Raw genomic sequence first — 18,795 nt, 5'->3', positions numbered from 1 at the left:
AAAATAAAAGCTGAAAATCCAGGTTACAGCAGACCTAGATTAACAACCTCCAGGCTCCTGACAGAAGCAAACTTATATCTTTTGTGGAGGTGTTTTACACCAGAGGCACAAAGCATCCCCACAGATCAATTGTAATTTTTTTCAAAAAATCACTAAATATTTGAGGGAACAAGCCACTCAATCTAGAGTCAAGGACAACAAAAAAGTGAGGAGAGAGAATTATACTGTGAAGACTGAAGGCATGAGAATTATCAAATTCAAAAGTATAAATATGCTTAAATAAATAAAAGTGAAGGAATAAGAGACTATCAAAATTGAACATACAGTTTTAATAAAGTACCAAATGGAATTTTGAAAATGAAAAGAATATTAATTGAGATTTAAAACTCAGTGGATGAGTTAAATAGCAGAATAGCTAAAGAGAGAATTAGTCAGCTGGAAGGCAGAGCTAACAAAACTACACAGAATTCACACCTGAGAGAAAAGAAATGCAAGACAAGGAAAGCACTAAAAGTAGGAACCAATCCCAAAAAGATAAAGAAAGAATCCACTTCTGGAACAGAAGTGTGAGGAGCCTGTAGACCTGCTCCCTGGTGAAACAACCACAGGTGGTAAAATTATTTTTAAAAATAACAACTTTTGAAGTCTCTGGAAATTGCCCTAAGGGCATAGAGGAACTGAAAGAATATTTGCTCAAGAAAATTTACTAAATCTCAGTGAGAATTGCCATAATCTGTGGACCTTGAGCCACAGCCAATTCCCCCTCCTGCACCCTAGCCAGGCTTGATGGAAGCTGCACTCCAGAGGATGCAGCCAAGGAGATGGGGTTCCTGACCACTTCAGCCCCTAATCAAGGGAGATGATACCAAATCAAGGGGTATGGCCTCACTAGGAGGGTCAGGATACCAGTATTTCTCACCCCTCCACCTCTGAGTTGTAGAGGCTAAATTCCTGGTGAGTGTGGCTGAAAGGTCAAGAGCTCCCTTCTTCCACTCAGCCCCACTCATAAGCTAGAGACCCTATCCTTGGAGTGGAAGGCTGAGAATGCTGGTGCCGTGACCACCTTACCCGCAGTTACCTCCCCCCAGCTTACCCTTCATGCTGGGAAAGGTAAGTGAAGAAGACCAGAGACTAAGGTTCCCACCCAACCCTGAGAGTAGTGACTCAGAGACTGTGCCCAGGGGGGAGAGCAGGCCACAAGGACGGATGGCTTAACAGCAATCCCCAAAGGAACTGACTTAATTTGAAACACAGTGTAGGCAAGTCCAAGTCTAAGGGTGTTCTAGAAAACAATGGCAATATTGGATAAGTAATTAAGAGAAATCTGGTAGCTTTATGAAAACAATAAGCTAAACCACAGGCCAGCTACATTATTAGATGGAATAGGAAAGAGAGAGTCAAAGAGAGTCTGGTAAACCACTATCATCCTTGAGTGACTGTGCATTTGCCCAAGGCTGTGCCCTCTGAGGAACAGCACCAAAGGCTCCACACCACAGGAGAGATAGACTTCTTAATAGACTGATAGACTCAGAGTCTAGCCAGGTCATTGAACAAATAAACAACAACAAAAACAAACTCCAGAGAGGAGAGGGGGAACAGTGTCAATAGTTGCTACAATGTATCGCCTAAGGCCCAGATTTCAACAACAACAAATGTATGAGACATGCAATGACCAGGAAAGAGTGATCCTTATACAGGGAAAGAAAGTGGGAAATAAAAACTGCCTGAGAGAGGAGCCAGATGTCAGATATAACAGACAAAGCCTTCAAAGCAGCCATTATAAATATGCTTAAAGAACTAAAGGAAACGATGCTTTAAAAGTAAAGGAAGATATTGATGACAACATCTCATCAAGTAGAGAATATGAATAGAGACAGAGTTTATATTTTTTTTAAAAAAAAGGACCAAATAGAAATTCTAGAGTAGGAAAAGTACAAAAACCAAAATGAGAAACTCACTACAGGGGCTCAACTGTAGATCTGCACTGTCATGAGAAAGGATCAGTGAATTTGTAGATGGTGGAAATTATGCAAATCCAAAGAGCAGAAGGAAAGATTGAAGTAAAAATGAAGAGAGCCTTTGAGAAATGTGGACACTATCAAGCATACCAACATATGCTTAATGGGGGTACCAAAAGGAAAGGAAGGAGAGAAAGGAACAGAAAAAATATCCAAAGATACAATGGCAGAAAACTTCCCAAATTTGATGAAAAACATAAATCTACACACTCAAGAAGCTCAATGAACTCTGTGTAGGATAAAAACAGAGATTCACATCAAAACACATTATAGTAAATGCTGAAAGACAAAGAGAAAATTTTTAAAGCAGTAAGAGAAAAGTGACTCATGCACAAGGACATCGCAGTAAGATTAACAGCTGCCTTGTCCTCAGAAACAGTGGAGGCCAGAAGGCCCTGGAACAGCATATTTAAGGTGCTGAAAGAAAAAACTGTCAACTAAGAATTTTAGATCCAGCAAAACTATCTTTCAAAAATGAAGGCAAAATAAAGACATTTCAAGATAAACAAAAACATATGTTGCTAGAAGACCCATTTACAAGAAATACAAAAGGAAATTCTTCAGAATTAAAGCAAATGACCACAGGCAGTAATTTGAATCCAGACACACACACACACACACAGAAGAAAAAAAAAGAACAAGGAGCAGCAGTAAAGGCTCCATCATTTTCAGCAGAGGGACCTTCAAGGCTACTATGCAACAAGAAAATAACGAGGCATTGAAAGTAGCGTTTACTGAAAGAGATGAGGAGGAGTTCAATGCTAATGGCCACAGTGCTCCACAAGCGGACAGTGTCAGTCAGCACACAGAACCTTCCATTCAGGCACAAGCCTTTCACTCTCACAACCCCACCAACACCCCTCATGCACCTGCAGGACCACTAGACTGATCCCAGCTCTAGATTAATCAAACCACCTGCTCCCTAGAGCTTCCAACCAAGGAAAGCATTATCAAAGTCAGTAATGTTGTACTTGTATTATCTGTAACAGCGGGTCTCAAACTCTTGTGCATCAGAACCACCAGGGGGCTTTTCAAATTCAGATTGCCAGGCCCCACCCCTGAGATTCCAGTACAGCACGTCCAGGATAAGCCCAAGAATCTGCTCTCCAACAAGTTCCCAGGTAATGCTGGGATTTATAAATGTGGAAACTAATTTGTAAAGTATCTAAACTCTGTGCAAGTCCAACAAAATATGTTTGAACCAGAAACCACTGCAAGGCAACATCCACAACCTTGGGTGCTGGGATCCAACGAAACTGTGTGCACTCAGGGCCATGTGGTCAGAGCTAAGCTGTAGAAAGACTCTGGGAGCTGGGCTAGGACAGGCCTTGGATGGAGCAACAGTGCAGGCAGGAAGACGCTGCAGGCATCCACAGTGGGGCGAGGGGGCCTCACACCAGGCAGGCTGGCCGGCGATGCCTGATCAGGAGTTAAAGTGAACATATTTAAAATAAGTCTAAATGGAGGAAAAGAGACAAATCTTCCCTTCAAAAGACAATAATTTATGTTGCTACTACCCCTCCCAGAGGCAGAGTTTAATCCCCTCCACCCAGCATTGAGTGTGGCTCGGCTTAGTGACTTGCTTCCTGACAAACAGAGTATGAACCTGGCAAACCTACATGAGCCCGTGGCCGAGGGCAGCCTCACTAGTCATGCCAGGTGGGTGTCAGGACCCCTGATAGAATGTGACTAAAAGGGCACTTCGCTTCTGTGTGTTCCTCCCAAAGCCATCACCCCAGTCTAATGTGAGAAAAACATCAGACTGTCGACGAAAATAATCCATAACCAATCTATAAGTGAAAATTTGGGTGAGTTTATTCTGAGCTTAAATCTTAGGATTATAACCTGGGAGAGTCTTTCCACAAAGGAACTGAGCACTCCAAAGAAGTGGGGGTACACAGGGTAGTTATATACCCTCAAAGAGGGTGTTTCACATATGATTGAAATGTCTCCCCGACAATAGTCACAAGATTGCCCTGTCGGCACAGCGCTTGATGGACACAGCAGGTAGTGGGTCTGCTATCTCGGTGGGCGTAGCAGGAGGCAAGTCTACTGTCTCAAGCTGGGCGGTCACAGGTGAGCGCAGCGATCAGTTTCTAGCCTAAGGAAAGATACTTAATCTTTAAGGAGATGCCAACCTTGGGAGGGGGAGGGAAGTTACACCTTTATCTCAAGGGCCTTTGCTCTTGCCATGGGGAATGTCTAAAGCAGATATACAATGCATGCTCAACGGCCTCGGTCAGGCCCTTTTGGAAAGACAAGGTCAGGCTGAATTAGGTTTACACCAAATGGCTTCCTCATATACTCCAATATATCCTATTGCTTGCCATTTTTATTTGTCAAGACAAAGCCTGGAGAGCGCTCTGAAGGCCCCTGACCAGTACTGCTCAAACTGTCTAGGTCGCGAAAACCAAGGAAAGTCGGAGCAACGGTCATGGGCCAGAGGAGACGCAAGGGACAAAAGGACTAAAGGCGGTGTGGCCAGGATGGAGTCCTTGAAGAGAAACGACGTTAATGGGAAATCTGGCAACTTCTGAACCAAGTCTGGAGTTTAGTTAATAGCGCTGTGCCGATGAGAATTATGACCTTAGTTTTGACAAATGTACCATGGTAATTGAAGATGTGAATGATGGGGGAAACCGGGTGAGGGTGATAGAGATTCTCTGTGCTATCTTTGCAACTCTTCTGTAATCTAAACTTATTCCAAAATACAAGTTGTTCACACATACACACACACCCCCAAGAAGCTCAGCCCTCTGGCTGAGGAAGGCTCCTGGGTGAAGGAAGGGCCAGGCAGAGAGCAGAGACTTTGCCTTCCAAACATTAAGGAAAGTCTGAACGTCTTAGTAAATATGTGAATGAATGAATGAAATGCAAATGCTGGTGCAGAAATACATACATAGATCAAAAGCACACCTTATGGACCCCAAGGCAGACACACACACAGAGGGGCTGGATAGGCCATAAATTTGACAACAGAAAGCAATGAGTAGGCAAAAAATGCATTAGAAAAAGCATTTGTAGAAAGAATGGCTAGCTATCCGCTTTACCTCCTGAGCAAATGTGGAATTCAGACGAATTAAATACTTAAATAGGAACAGAGCTAATTGAAGGAAATGTAGGAAATCAGCGTAATCCATGACTGAAAAAATATTCCCTAAAAAAAAATAATAATAATAAGGCAAAACCCGGATAGGTTTGTCAACACTGAAATTAAGTATTTTGATTCAATAAAGCTCCCTACACAAAACCAACAGACAGATGACAGATTGCAAGGAGACATTTGTAAACTTGTAACCTGACAAATTATTGATATCGAAACTGTGCAAAGAACTCCTACAAATAAATAAGAAAAAGGACCCGAAACATCATAGGAAGAAGGGCAGGCACTTCACACAATGGGAAGCTTCAGGTTAGCAAATCACGGAGATGCTCGCACTCACTGGGAACCAGAGAGAAGCATGTTTAACACCTCTGGGCAAGTCAGAGCAACAGGGCTCAGATTTCTACCCCCGCCCACCCATACCTGAAACAGCCAAAACACAGGACAAAATATGTGCAGTAACTGTAACGGAAAGTTCGGTCTCTGAACCCGACGCCAATCCAAATAACGAGAACAGAGTCTTGAGTGGAAGAGGAAAGGTTTTTTCTATGCCAGGCACAGGGAGCAAAGCAAGGGCTCATGCCTCAAAAATTGTTAGCTCCCCAATGAGGAATGGACAGGGATTTTTATTGGGGGTTTTGGGTAGGGGAGGGGGGAACATGTAGCTTGTGCAGCTCTGTGCTTTCCCTCCAGCCTGCGTTTGGCCTTGAGAGGCTGCTTGCAGCAAGGCGGGGGGAGGGTGAGATAGGAGGATGGCAGGTGGGCGTCCTAAGCCGTTGTCGTTGTCTAGTCTTCTTGTTTGAGGCGGGTTCGAGCGCCGCCGGGAGGGAGTCGAGGAGTTGAGGTGTGGGAAGCCTCCGCTCCTTGATACTCTTGAGACAGCGGCTTTCCTGGCAAACTCAAGGACACATGATTAGCTAAACTTTAGTGTGCCTCCAACTCCAGGCCACCTGGGCTTTTAACAATTTGTAACTCCCATTTAGTTGTAAAGCTCAAAGAGTCCAAGTTTAAAGAAACAGTTATTTACATGTGAGTGGAGCTAGAGAAGCAGGAAAGGGGGTGGTGGGTTTTAGTTTTAACCCCCTAAACGCTGGGTTCAATGTGGGGAACTGCTATCAGGGCTGATGTTAAGAGCCTGTAACATAACTATTTGCAAGACTTGGGCATCAGGCAGCAGAAGACAGGATGGCTGAGATGGGAAAAGCGCTCACGGCCAGGAGACGGCATTGGGCCGCGGTGCAGGGGGCGCCCGCAGAGTCCAGGGGTCTCCCCGCACACGGCAGCTCGGAGTTCAGCGAGGAGAGCGCAGAGCAGACGACGATGCGCTCGGAGACCTGCAGTGGCCCCAGGCCTCAGGTGAGACAGGCTGAGCACGTGTGTGGGGAAGCCACCTGGAGTTGGGAAAGACGGGCTCAGAAGGACAGGAGGGCATTGCAGGAGCTCACACAGGGCCTGGCCCATCCACCTGGAGGCAGAGGACACAGGCCTGCAGCGGGCAGTTTCAGCAAGCGTAAAAGTCAGTGACGTAGAGCAATGCTAAGTCGAGCTGAGCGTTCCTGCTGGTCTCACCAGTGGGCACACGTGTGGCTGCATTCAGCCAAAAGGTTAGTTGGAAGCTGGGCTCAGCTGGATGCTGAGATAGCTGGACCTCAGTCTTTCCACTAGTTTCAGGGCTCCCCAGAGCCCAAAAGCAGAAGCAGTCAGGCCTCTTAGTAGTTTAGGCCTGGGAGTGTCATTTCCTCTGCATTATATTGGTTAAAGCAAGTCACAGGGCAGGGGACTACTCGGGCTGCATATACCAGCAGGCTTGGATCACTGGGGACCCCAGCGTTATGGACTACCACACAGCATGCCCCCAAATTTGCAGCACCCCTCACTCCCTCCCCCACTGTGGCAGCCAGTCCCTTCTGAGCTCCGTCCTCGTCCCCTGCCCAGCCTTTCCACCCTCCTTTGGGTGGAAGCTCTGTCCTCAACTTCAGGCCACCCTCTGGGGTGCTGACACCCACCCCTAGAATTCGCCAACTTTGTCCCCCCAGGGGAGAGTGACTGTGGCCAGACTGAGTCCCTGGAACAGCTTTGTTCATCCCTGCCTGACATGACTCTCACCTGACCCCAGGCTTCCTCTCCCACTACACCCACCTCGTTCCACCCAGCGCCCAGCGGCCCTCACGTTCCCATGCAGAGGATCTCATTGGCCAGGCCAAGCGCTCCCTAGGACCCATCACTGGTGGGCAGGTTCACCACACCCTCAAAATTGCCATCCTTGAAGGGCCCAGCGCTTTAGCGTCTGCTTCCTGTTCATCTCATCCTCTTGCCCATGCTACCTGCTAGGCTTGGCTGAGCAAACTGGTCCCAAGATTCCTATTTGGCCTGAGGTAGAAGGTTGGCTTGGGTGGCCACTGTGAGCTGCATCTCCCACTCATCCCCTGCAGAGGCCTGGCCGAGGGTGGGGCACGCCTTGTCTGCAGCAACGCCTGCAGGGCCTCTCCCAGTAGACAGGCTCCTGACTCTAACGACCAGTTCATACAACAGACATCACTCAGCTGCTTTTTAAAAATATTTTTTGAAACAATTTTTTATTGAGCTGTAATTCACATACCATGAAATTCGCACTGTTAAAACAACTCAGTGGGTTTTAGTGTATTCACAATGTTGTGCAACTAATTCCAGAACATTTTCACCATCACAAAACAAATTCTATACCCATTAGCAGTCACTCTCCATTTCCGCCCCCCTTGATCCTGGAAATTGGTAATCTACTTTTGTGTCTACTATGGATTTGCATATTCAAGGAATCACAATATGTGGGCTTTTGTGTCCGGCTTATTGAAACCAGGAAACAGCCGTTGATGATTAAGTATCTAGGTACTAAAGTAGTTTTTTGCAATTACTGATTATAGCTTTTAGCTGTTTAACCCACCCATTGTTAAATGGCTGCTTCGGCAATAGGCTGTCTGACTCCCACTAGGCTCCTACAGATAACACCTCCCTGGACCCTGGGTCACCATGGTAATGGGTGTGTGAGCTATTTTTCAGGAATTAGAACCCCTTGTCCACTTCAGGCCACTTGAGACCACCAACCCATCAACTGGGCCCGCACAGATGTCTAATAGGTGACCTTTTGACGTCAAGAGGCTAAAAACTCCACCCTCAGATCATGTTAACGCTGCCATTGTGTGAACATGGGTCCTATGAAGAAGCATGGAGTCTGACTACGCTTGCGCAGATCATCAATGACCTCACCTCTCCTCACCTCCAATCACCTCTCTCTCCACATTCAGACCACCTTGCCCCCCCATCCCATGAATATCCCTGAGTCCCTATTTTCTGAGAAGCGAATTTGAGACTCATACTCTCACTTCTTCACGTGGCTGCCTTGTGAGTAAACCCTCTCTCTGCTGCAAACTTGTCTTCTCGGTGTTTGGCTTTCTGGGCGGCGGGCAAAAACAAACCTGGTCCTGTAACATTATTTCACCTAGCAAAGGTTTCCAAGATTCATCCATGTTGCAGCGTGAATCAGTACTTCGCTCCTTTTTATGGCTGAATAATACTCTGTTGTATGGATAGACCGCATTTTGTTTATCCATTCATCCATTGGTGGACTCTGGATTGTCTGCACCTTTTGGATATTATGAACAATGCTGCTATGGACATTTGTGTACAAATTTTTGTGTGACCGTGTATTTTCAATTCTCTTAGGTATACACCTCAGAGAGGGGATTGCTGCATAACTGGGTAACTTCTGTGTTTAACTTTTGAGGAACCATCAAACTGTTTTCTAAAGCGGCTGCACTATGTTGGGTCCCCACCAGTATGTGAGGACTCTGATTTCTCCATATCTTCACCAACACGCGTTATTGTCTTTTTTTTTATCATAGCCATCTGAGTGAGGGTCAGCTGATATTTACACAATAAAATTTTATTTTTACATCCCAAAAATTCAGTACACAATTTTTAACACAATAGAGTACCAAAAAGTTTTCACTTTCCAAATACAATTGGTAGAATGCCCGAATCACTGTGTTTTGAACAGAGCACCAGCAGCCAGGGCGGCAGCTTGTATCTTCTGAAGATAGCTGCACCACATCTCCCACCCGCATGCTGTGGCCCTGACACTCCTCCCACCGGGAGGTGGCATCCGTGTCCCTCCTTTCTGAACCTGGGCGTGATGTTGTGATATAATAAGAAAGATATATTTGGTCTCTGCCCTCAGTTCCTGGCACAGAGCTCCTAAAACCCTTGGGATTTCCTGAGTGATGGTGGGGATAGGTGCATCTTTTGTTATAAGAGTTGGTCTTAGTCCTGGATCCTGACACAAGAGCTTCTGAGAATCTCCAGAGTGATGAGTGTCTTTTGTATGCTAATGAATGACTGGTGGCTGGGGGCCCCTAGATAACTTCAGGATGAAGGCTGGTCACCAAAAAGACCAAGGCATGATTAGAGGGTTGGAACTTTCAGCCCCACCTCCCAACCTCCTGGGAGGGGAGAGGGGCTGCAGATTGTGTCGATCACCAATGGCCAATGATTTAATTAATCATGCCTGCGTGATGGAACCGCCATAGAACTCTAAACGGTGGGGCTCAGAGGGCTTCCAGGTTGTGAACACGTGGAAGTGCTGGGAGGTGGCCGCCCAGAGAGGGCCTGGGAGCTCTGCGCACCGTTTCCCCCGTGCCCTGGCCCGTTCACCTCTTCCACTTGGCTATTCCTGAGTTGTATCCTTCATAATAAACCAGTAATATTAAGTAAACTGTCTTCCTTAGTTCTGTGAGCCATTCTAGCAAATTATCGAACCTAAGGAGGGGGTTATGGGAACCCCTGCTTTGTAGCCAAGTTGGTCAGAAGTACCGGAGGCCTGGTAGGTAGTTAGTGTCAGAATTGAATTGCACTCAGTTGGTATCAAAGAATTGGTTGTTGTGGGTAAAAGTCCCAGACACATTTGGTGTCAGAAGTGTTAAGTGAAAACACCAGCATAGTACTGGGTCTTGTGACTGCTTCGACCGACAGACAGAAGCAATGCCAGTGACTTCCAAGCCTGAGTCCTAAAGGGCAATGCAGCCCCCACCTTGCTCGCTGGCACTCCCTCTTGAAGCCCTAAGCCACCATGCTGTGAGGAATACCTGCCACAGGGAGTCCTGTGGAGGCATTCTGGCGGATGCCCCAGTGAGCCTGGCCTGTGAGCCATCCCAGCCCAGGATCCATACATGTGGATGAAGAAGCCTCCTGAGGACCCCAGCTGCCAGACTTGGGGTCTCCCAACTGAGGCCATGACATCATGGAGCAAAGTCCAGCTGGCTCCCCATGCCCTGCCCAAATGCTGTGTCTCAGAAGCTGTGAGAAGTGTAACAAAATGGTTGTGTTAAGCCACTCAGCTTTGGGGTAATTTTTCACACAGCAGTAGTCACTGCAGCCATGATGAAGATTTGCTCTCAGATGGTGCTGGCTCCAAGGGTTCCAAGGATGCTGAGGGCTGCAAGGGCAGCAGGGTTACCTCCTGCCGTGATAAAGCCACTGCAGCTGGTGACCAAGAAGGGATGTGCTAAGCCTATGACATCCTAGCATCGTAGGTAATCCCTCGTGAGGAAGCATGATACAGTGTTTCAGCTACCTGTGGGGGCCTTATTTGGGGTTATCACTTATGAATAAGCATTTTATGGTGATTTAGATACATTTTAGAGACATGTTTGGAGGTTTGGGTCCACGAGAAATGCGTTATAATTTTCCCCATCCAAAGCATTGGGAGCAGGCTCCTGCTTGGTGCTCTCAGACTGGAATTCTCATTTTAGGAACAGACTGTGGCATCAGATGAGCAATGTCGAGACACCGGCCTTCTCCAGCCTGTGTGCATGACGCCTCAGGAGCCCAGAGGGAGAAGGAAGGACTGTCCAGCCAGCCAGTGCATCCTCAGTCCAGGCTCTCACGCCCTCTGACCCCTTCAGACGACCTCCCCCTAAATTCTAGCCGGTACTTCCCTGGTAGGGAGGAGCCGCACCTCCCTGGGCCCCACTCGCCATGCGCTGCGCTGAGCTACCTGCCAAACCCAGACCCTACGGCCACATACATTCCCCAGAGCTGCTCTTTCCTGGCCCATCTCCCCTGGCTCTCCTGGAGGCCCAGCCGGCCAACTGCCCCTCACTCGTGCCCACTGCCCCAGGGAGAAGTGTGGCTGGTGTGGAGAGGGCAGGAAGATGAGGGGGTGGTCGATGACTCCTGACTCCACTGGCTTTGCTCTCCCTGCCAAGCCTCGGAGGCTCATGTCATGTGGAGGAGGGGGAAAAGGGGTCACAGAAGAGGAATGGGGAGGGGGCTGGCCCGGTGGCACAGCAGTTAAGTTCGCACGTTCCGCTTCTCGGCAGTCTGGGGTTTGCCGGTTTCAGATCCCAGGTGTGGACATGGCACCACTTGGCAAGCCGTGCTGTGGTAGGCGTCCCACATATAAAGTCAAGGAAGATGGGCATGGATGTTAGCTCAGGGCCAGTCTTCCTCAGCAAAAAGAGGAGGATTGGCAGTAGTTAGCTCAGGGCTAATCTTTCTCAAAAAAAAAAAAGGAAGAAGAAGAAGAAGAGGGAGAAGACACAGAGAGGTTTGGAAACATTTCTTGGAGGGTGCCTGGTCACATTCCTACCCAGAGTTTGGAGAAAGAGCAGGGCAGGCGGTTCTTGGCTGGGAATGTTTCTGCGGCACCATAAATGAGGGCAGTAGGAGGAAAATTCACCAGAAGCCCTTGCTTCACTGAGAGCAGCATCTGGGGGATGTTCCAGCGACCTCAGGAGTGAGATCAGACAAGGTCCTCCTGGCAACCCCTCAGTCCCCCGGGCTTAGCAGGTCTCTTTGATTCTTAGAACAGAGAGCTGAGCCCCAGAGAAACCCACCATGCTTAGAGTACTTGTAAAGCCCCACACACGCATTCCCATGGTGGCCCTGGAGACAAAGGCACTTTTGTCACCCATTGCCCACTTACACCACACGTCCCCCGAGCAGGGCACAGCCATCAGGGTCAAGGCCATCTAAGGACCAGTAGAGGCAGTCCTTCCTGGAATGGGGGGGTGACTCCATGTTATTGAAGGCTGGTGCCTAGGCCGCAGTGTGGCCCGGGGAGCCCCCGTGGGAGGGTGGTGGTCATGAACTTGACTCCTGTCTGGAAGTGCACCCTAGGGGTGTTGGCAACAAGCCCCCAGCCATTCGGACTGGGAAGAGGAGATGTCCTGCCAGTGGCCTGGCCGCCCTTATAGGCAGAGGAAGGGTCCTGCAGTTTGGCCCCAGGTCCCCATGTGAGAAGGAGCCTGGCTCTCCATCTCCACTCCTGCCCCTCTCTCGTCAGAGCTAGTGCGTAGCCAGGTGGGGTCCAGGGCACTGGAGTACAAGTACATGTTGTCTCAGTGCTGTGGGGGCATCAGGATGTGAGCCAGCGTGGAGAAGAGGACGGGGTCAGCCAGTGCGGCTGAAGCCTGTGCCTGGCCCACCTTGGACAAGGAACAAAGCAGAGAAACCGCCAACCACCACCTTCCTGGACATAAAGTGGGGGAACTGGCAGCCACCCAGCATGGACGAGCACCACGGGGCTGCTGCAGCCAGCGGCTATATGCAGAAATCTCCAGGGCAGGAGGCAACCACAGCGTCTGCGGGTGATGGCCGGGCCCACGCAGGAGCAGCCAGGCCACAGAGCAGCCTCTCCTGTCCCCTGACAGCACGTGATGGACGAAATAAAACTAAGGCTCCCTGGGGCACACAGAGCCCAAGAAAGCCCGGCGGAGGCTTGTGCAGCGAGCGTCAGAGTGGAGCAGACAGGAAAATGGTGACTGCAACCTGCAGGGCTACAGGAAGACCACGGCCCCCGGGCTGCAGCAACCACAACTGACAGCCCGAACCGCGGGGCTGAAGGAAGTATCTGGCTGAAAGCATGGCGCCGGGGCTGAGGCCTCGGGGCGGGCTGGTCCCCCGCCAGCAGTCAGCCGAGGGGGCTGAGGAGGAAGGATGCTCAGCCAGGCAGGCGGAGAGCCCTGAGTTACCTCCTGACACAGCAGACCGAGGTCTGGCTTGGCCTGGGGCACCCGCGTGTCCGTTCACAGCACAGAGGCCTGAGCTGTGGGCGGCCGAGCACCTGGGCAGGAGCTCTCCCTGCCCCACCACGTGACAGCACCTGTCCCAGGGGAGGGATGGGCCTGTAAGCACATCCCCCAGAGGACAGCAGGAGGGCGTGTGGCTGTGTCCCTGCCACACTTCACTCTGCCCTGTGATGTGAGCATGCTTCCTCCGCTGGAAGATCTCCGTTGGGCGTGAGGAAGCCTGATGGTTAGTGTTTTGAAAGAGAAAGGAAACATCATAGTTGGAGCCACAGCCGCCAATCATTTTATTTAAAAAAGAAGTCAGAAAAAGTGTAATAATCTAAAGGGAAAAAGGCAACAACCTGCTGGTACCCACAGCATTGGGGACCACCTCAGACTCTGCCCATGGCCTGTCTGGGGACCCTGCCACATGAGTGTGCCTGCGTCACCTCACCCCACTCCGCGTGCCCCTCGCTCCCACCCAGGGCTCCAGCAACTCTGCTCGCTGCTCGGGATAACAGCAGCCTGGTGCACGCCAAGGTCCCAGGAGAGCATTATCAAACAGGGGCAGGGCACACGACTGCCCAGCCCAGCACGGCCCAGACAGTCCTCCGTCCCCACTCACTGGCATCTGCCCCCGCCCCTGCCCAGGGGAGCACGGAAGACCTTATCTGGATCCCAGAGCTTCACCCATGGCTTCATGAAGGACTTCACAGTGAGAATCTAGCAGGCGGACCATCTGACTGTCCCCTTTTGGGTTTTTTTGCCGGGGAAGATTCACCCTGAGCTAATATCTGTTGCCAATCTTCCTCTCTTTTTCCCTCCAAAGCCCCAGTGCATAGCTGTATATTCTAGTTGTAAGTCCTTCTGGTTCTTCTTTTTTTAATTTATTTTATTTTATTTTATTTTTTTGAGGAAGATCAGCCCTGAGCTAACATCTGCTGCCAATCCTCCTCTTTTTACTGAGGAAGACTGGCCCTGAGCTAACATCCTTGCCCATCTTCCTCTACTTTATATGTGGGATGCCTACCACAGCATGGCCTGCCAAGTGGTGCCATGTCTGCACCCGGGATCTGAACCAGTGAACCCCAGGCCGCCAAAGCAGAAGGTGCAAGCTTAACTGCTGCACCACCAGGCCGGCCCCACTTTTAGTTCTTCTGTGTGAGCTGCCACCACAGCATGGCTACTGACAGACGAGTGATGTGGTTCTGCAACTGGGAACTGAGCTCAGGCCACCAAAACAGCGAGAGTGGCAAACTTTAACCACTAGGCCATCAGGGTTGGCTCCTCTTTTGTTTCTTGAATAAAGGGCTTGGGTGAAAACATTTTGGGCTGATGTTTGCCTATTAGAGTTCTAAATTCTTTACTTTTCTGTTCGATAAAATTGGTCAATTGCATCAGCTGGGGGCCTGGTAAGGAGAAAAAGAGAATGCCCTGATGTCTGGACAAGGGCTCGCCCAGAACACTCTGGATGCCGCCCCAGGAGCCCCACGCCAGCCTTCCATGGGCCTGTCCTCAAGTGCTCCTGCCCTGAGTGCCACTCCACCTCCTGGCCACCCTTCCCGGGCCCGGCCCGGCCCAGGCCCCATTGCCTCACACTGCCTCCTGCATTCCGGTCAGACACGGCTGGCCCTCTCCAGCTCTCCAAGCTCCAAAACGCCTTTTCAAAACCACTCTGATCAGAGTCACTCACGCTAGGATGTAAAAACTGCCCAGTGCCCCGCCCCCCCACGTACATTTGCCTTCTCAGCAGAGACCCCTCTGGTCCAAGGCTCACCACACACACGAATCTCTCCTCCTTCCCAAGTCAGCAAATGAATTTAAGAGGGAAGAAACCTCTTACCACAAAAAGAATCAGAGGCAGGCCATCAGCGAGCTGGCTGCTTTCAATTTCTGGAAGACAGAAAGCAGATGGAAACGCATGGGTGGATGAAACAGACGGTGGGACCTGCATCCCAAAATAGGAGCAGACAGGGCGAGTGTGCCTAGAAGGACCCAGAGAGGGTGCGGCTGAACCACAGGGCTGAGGGTGGATTTGAGAGGAGTCACCCAGAAAGAACACCTCAGACATACCCAAACAGGCGGGAGATCCGGTCTCCTGCCCCTTAACCAGGAAAACACCTAAGGACCAGTTTCCATCAGGCCACGGAGGTTGTGTTTTCTCTTCCTATAAGATAAGCCCTCGGACGGCACAGCAGCTGCATGACAGAAAGCAGAGTGAGGGTTTTCAAGTCCAGGTGACCACTCTCACCTCCCTTGTGACCACTGACCAGCAAACCGGGTTACACCAGAAAAACCCCCAGCAACAGCCCTGCCTAACCAGGGGTTGAGGCCTCTGAGGCTGGGGGGCAGGGTGGCAGCCATCAGCAGCCTCCTGCTGCCCACTGGACGCAGGAGGGACCCACCAGCCCAGCCCTGTTCCCTGCTCAGGCCACGTGTCCAGGATGTGTCCAGGACACGAGAGATACCAGGGGAGACACAGAGCATCCCACCCAAAAGTGGTCTTGGCACTACAGTGTGACATGAACACAGAAAGCCGCCTGACAGCAGAGCACTCCACAGGGGCCAGAAACCTCCACCCCGTCTGCCCCTCCTTCCCCCACCTCGAGACCACACTCCCTCGGGGTATGGAGATGCCCGTGATGATAACAATCCCTTACAAGGCACTTTCTGGGCACTGACCTGCCCACAAGCCTTGAATGGCCAAACCCATTTAATCTCTTTCCAACTCCAGGCAGCAGGGCCCGTCACCTTCCTTTTACAGAAAAGGAAGCCAAGGCACACAGCGGTTGCCCAGGTCCCCCAGCTGGGACCTGGGCCAGCCTGGACTTGAACACAGGCAGTCTGCCTCCAGAGGGCACTCTTGCCCTGTGCTCAACTGCCTCTCAACAGCACATTGTTCATCCTTTAATTTCTGTTTTAAACTAACATACAGTAAAAGTCGTTGTTCTGGGTTACAATTCTATGAATTTTGACAACCATACACAGTCATGGAACCACCACCACAATCAAGATTCAGAACGGTCTCATCACTCCAAAGAACTGCCTCATGCTGCCCCTTAGGGGTCAGCCCACCCCACCCCAGCCCCTGGCAGCCGCTGATCTGCTCTCCATTCCTCCATCGACAGCATGTTTTTATGGACAAGCATGTTGGTGTCCAGGGCTTTGCCCCGTCCCACAGCCATGGGCCCTGGAGCTTGGGGGTAATACAAATTGAGACAGAAAACATGTCAGTGACAAAACCTTAGAACAGTTTTTGACATGTGACTCCACATAACTGGAGTCAACCAAGGTGCTGGGCATGCCCAGCTTGAATAGAACAACCAACAAAATTCACTAAGCCTGGGGCTTATGCCCACTGTGGGCCCTGGGGCTATCTGGATAGACCTCACGGAAACAACAGTAACAATAACCATTTATTAGATTAGTTCTACGTGCTGGATCTCTCTCAGGTCAGCCTGGCAAAACTGAGCCTTGGAGAGATTGACACTCCTGAAGTCATGCAGAGTAGTTGCAGCAAGGCCAGGATGCTGAAATGAAGCTGCTCTGGCTCTGAAGCCAGCACCTTCAACCACCAAGCTATGTTGCCTCCCATGTGTACCCTCTCCCTGACTCCATTAGTGATCGCCATTGGTGTCAAACACCTTCAAATAAAGTGATGAGCAGCACAGAAAGAGTGACTGGAATACAGAGCTCCTAGGACATAAAGCTCAACGATATTTATTAACATTCTTCTCACCTTGTATATAAAACAGGACTGTTCCTCTCCTCCATTGACTAGCACTTTTGTCATTGGAGCAGCAATCCATCCACCACGCTGCCTCCCTCCCAGCGGCAGGATTAGACATCCATGATCGGCTGTGCAATTTTGCGGTTCCCCCACTACAGAGGCAGGGGGTATTTCCCTGCCTTTGCCTCTGGGTGTAGCCAATAGAATAAGACAGAAGTGATATTGTGCCAACTCCAAGCTGAGGCCCCAAGAGGCCTTGTGTCTTTCCATTCACCCTCTTGTGCTGCTGCCAAGGCCATGAGAACATGCCCAGGCCAGCCTGCTGGAGGATGGAGATGTGTGGAGCAGAACCACCCTGGCCTCCGTTGGCCAGCTCCCAGCCCGCAGATGCAATTGAGCTTTGGAGCCATTGGTCGTGCAGCAACAGCTGGCAGACTTAGTGGTCATCACCTCACTGGAGATGGGCATTCTGGGTGTCATGCTTCCATCTCACAGCTGAGGAGGGTGAGGCTCAGAGGTGCCCAAGATCACATAAGTCGTGTGTGATGGGGCTGAGAATTAAATGCAGGTCGTCTGGCTCCTAGAACGGAGCAGTTTGCCCCCTTCCTGCCACCCTTTGAAGAACTGAGCCAGAGCTCTTGAAATTGCCTCTCACCAAACAATTTTTTTCTGCTGGAACTTTCTGTTTCTTGGACTCTGTGCATCAAATTGCCTGGCTTCCATTAAAAGCCAACACAAAAGTGAAAAGAGGAAAGCTCTGGAGACTGACCAGGGCCCTTCTTTACAGGAGATGGCCACCAGCTCCACGCATCAGGTTGGAATTCAATTGTGCTCTCTTTGTTGACAAGTCTTCATGGAAATGTGCTTACTCGTGGTTTCCAACTTCCCAGATAAGCCTTGCTAACAAATATGTGAAAAATAGAGCTGACCCTTTTAAAGATTTAACACCAAATGTGAACTCAATCCAAGACCCATGATTAAGAGGTTTGGGACATTCTGAAAGAAAAATCTTGTTTGTCAGTGTGGTTCAGGGTAGAGGCAGAGTCCTCAGTCACTTGTTTCTATACAGAATAGGCCTAACTTCCATACTACTAACATTATTAAATAGGATTACCCACCTTCACTTCTGAGAACTCAAGTAATTTTCAGGAGCCCAGTTTATAGGCACAACAGGGGCTTGAATAGGGTCAGTGCTCTCCTATGGACAGTTACCAGCCCCCAAAGTTTCTGAGACTCAAGTGTGGCAAACAAAGTTAGATGCCATATGTTTCTCCTTTTCCTGACCTGGATCTCATTGGTGTTTAGACAGCAGGGACCCAACCTTAAATTGGGGCAGGGAGGGCAGGGGCGGGTCAGGAATGGTCCAAGCCAGACTTAGGAGCCCAATTCTTTAGGTAGTGTTTCGTTCATGTATGGGCATATGACCCAGTTCTGACCAACGAGTCATTATGAGAAATCTTCTGTGCACTTTGGAGGAAGACATTTTTTCTCTATGTTGAAAAGAAAAGAGAAGCCAAGATCGATCTGTCTATCTCACCTCCCAGGATCCACTTGCTGCTTGCCTTTCCATGTGATAAGGTGGGGAGATAGTATGGGAAAACAAAGCCTGGAGTTGGGGCAGTCATCTTGCAACCATGAAGCCTGAAGGAAAAAAGCCAACAGGTTGAGAATGGCAGAGAAGAAAGATGCACAGGACCTGGGTCCCAGATGACAACGGTGAGCCCCTGAATCAGCTCTGGCACCAACTCCCTCCTTACTTTTTATAATGTGAAATAATTATGTGGGTTTTGTAAAGACACTATTAGTCTAATGCTCAATTTCTTGCAGTTGAAGGCAACAAACTGACACACAAATGCAGCAACTTGCTTTATGAGGCCATCATAATCTTGATTGCTAAATGTA

At 49.7% G+C, this 18,795-nt stretch overlaps 1 long non-coding RNA gene across 1 annotated transcript in view; it reads right to left on the bottom strand.

The window, feature by feature from the left end:
* LOC123277212 (uncharacterized) overlaps window positions 1-15,787 on the bottom strand; it is a 60,332-nt gene extending 44,545 nt beyond the window's left edge. Inside the window, exons 1-2 of the long non-coding RNA XR_011494508.1 lie at window positions 15,237-15,787; window positions 15,007-15,056 (exon numbers count right to left, since the gene is read on the bottom strand). This is a non-coding gene — a long non-coding RNA (uncharacterized lncRNA). The remainder of the gene's footprint in view (window positions 1-15,006; window positions 15,057-15,236) is intronic.
* Between the last annotated feature and the right edge of the window lie 3,008 nt (window positions 15,788-18,795).

This window comes from Equus asinus, chromosome 15 (genome assembly GCF_041296235.1).
Source record: "Equus asinus isolate D_3611 breed Donkey chromosome 15, EquAss-T2T_v2, whole genome shotgun sequence".
Lineage (NCBI taxonomy): Eukaryota > Metazoa > Chordata > Mammalia > Perissodactyla > Equidae > Equus > Equus asinus.
The sequence above is the reverse complement of the archived record's forward strand: the minus strand, read 5'-3'. Positions and strand labels throughout refer to the sequence as shown.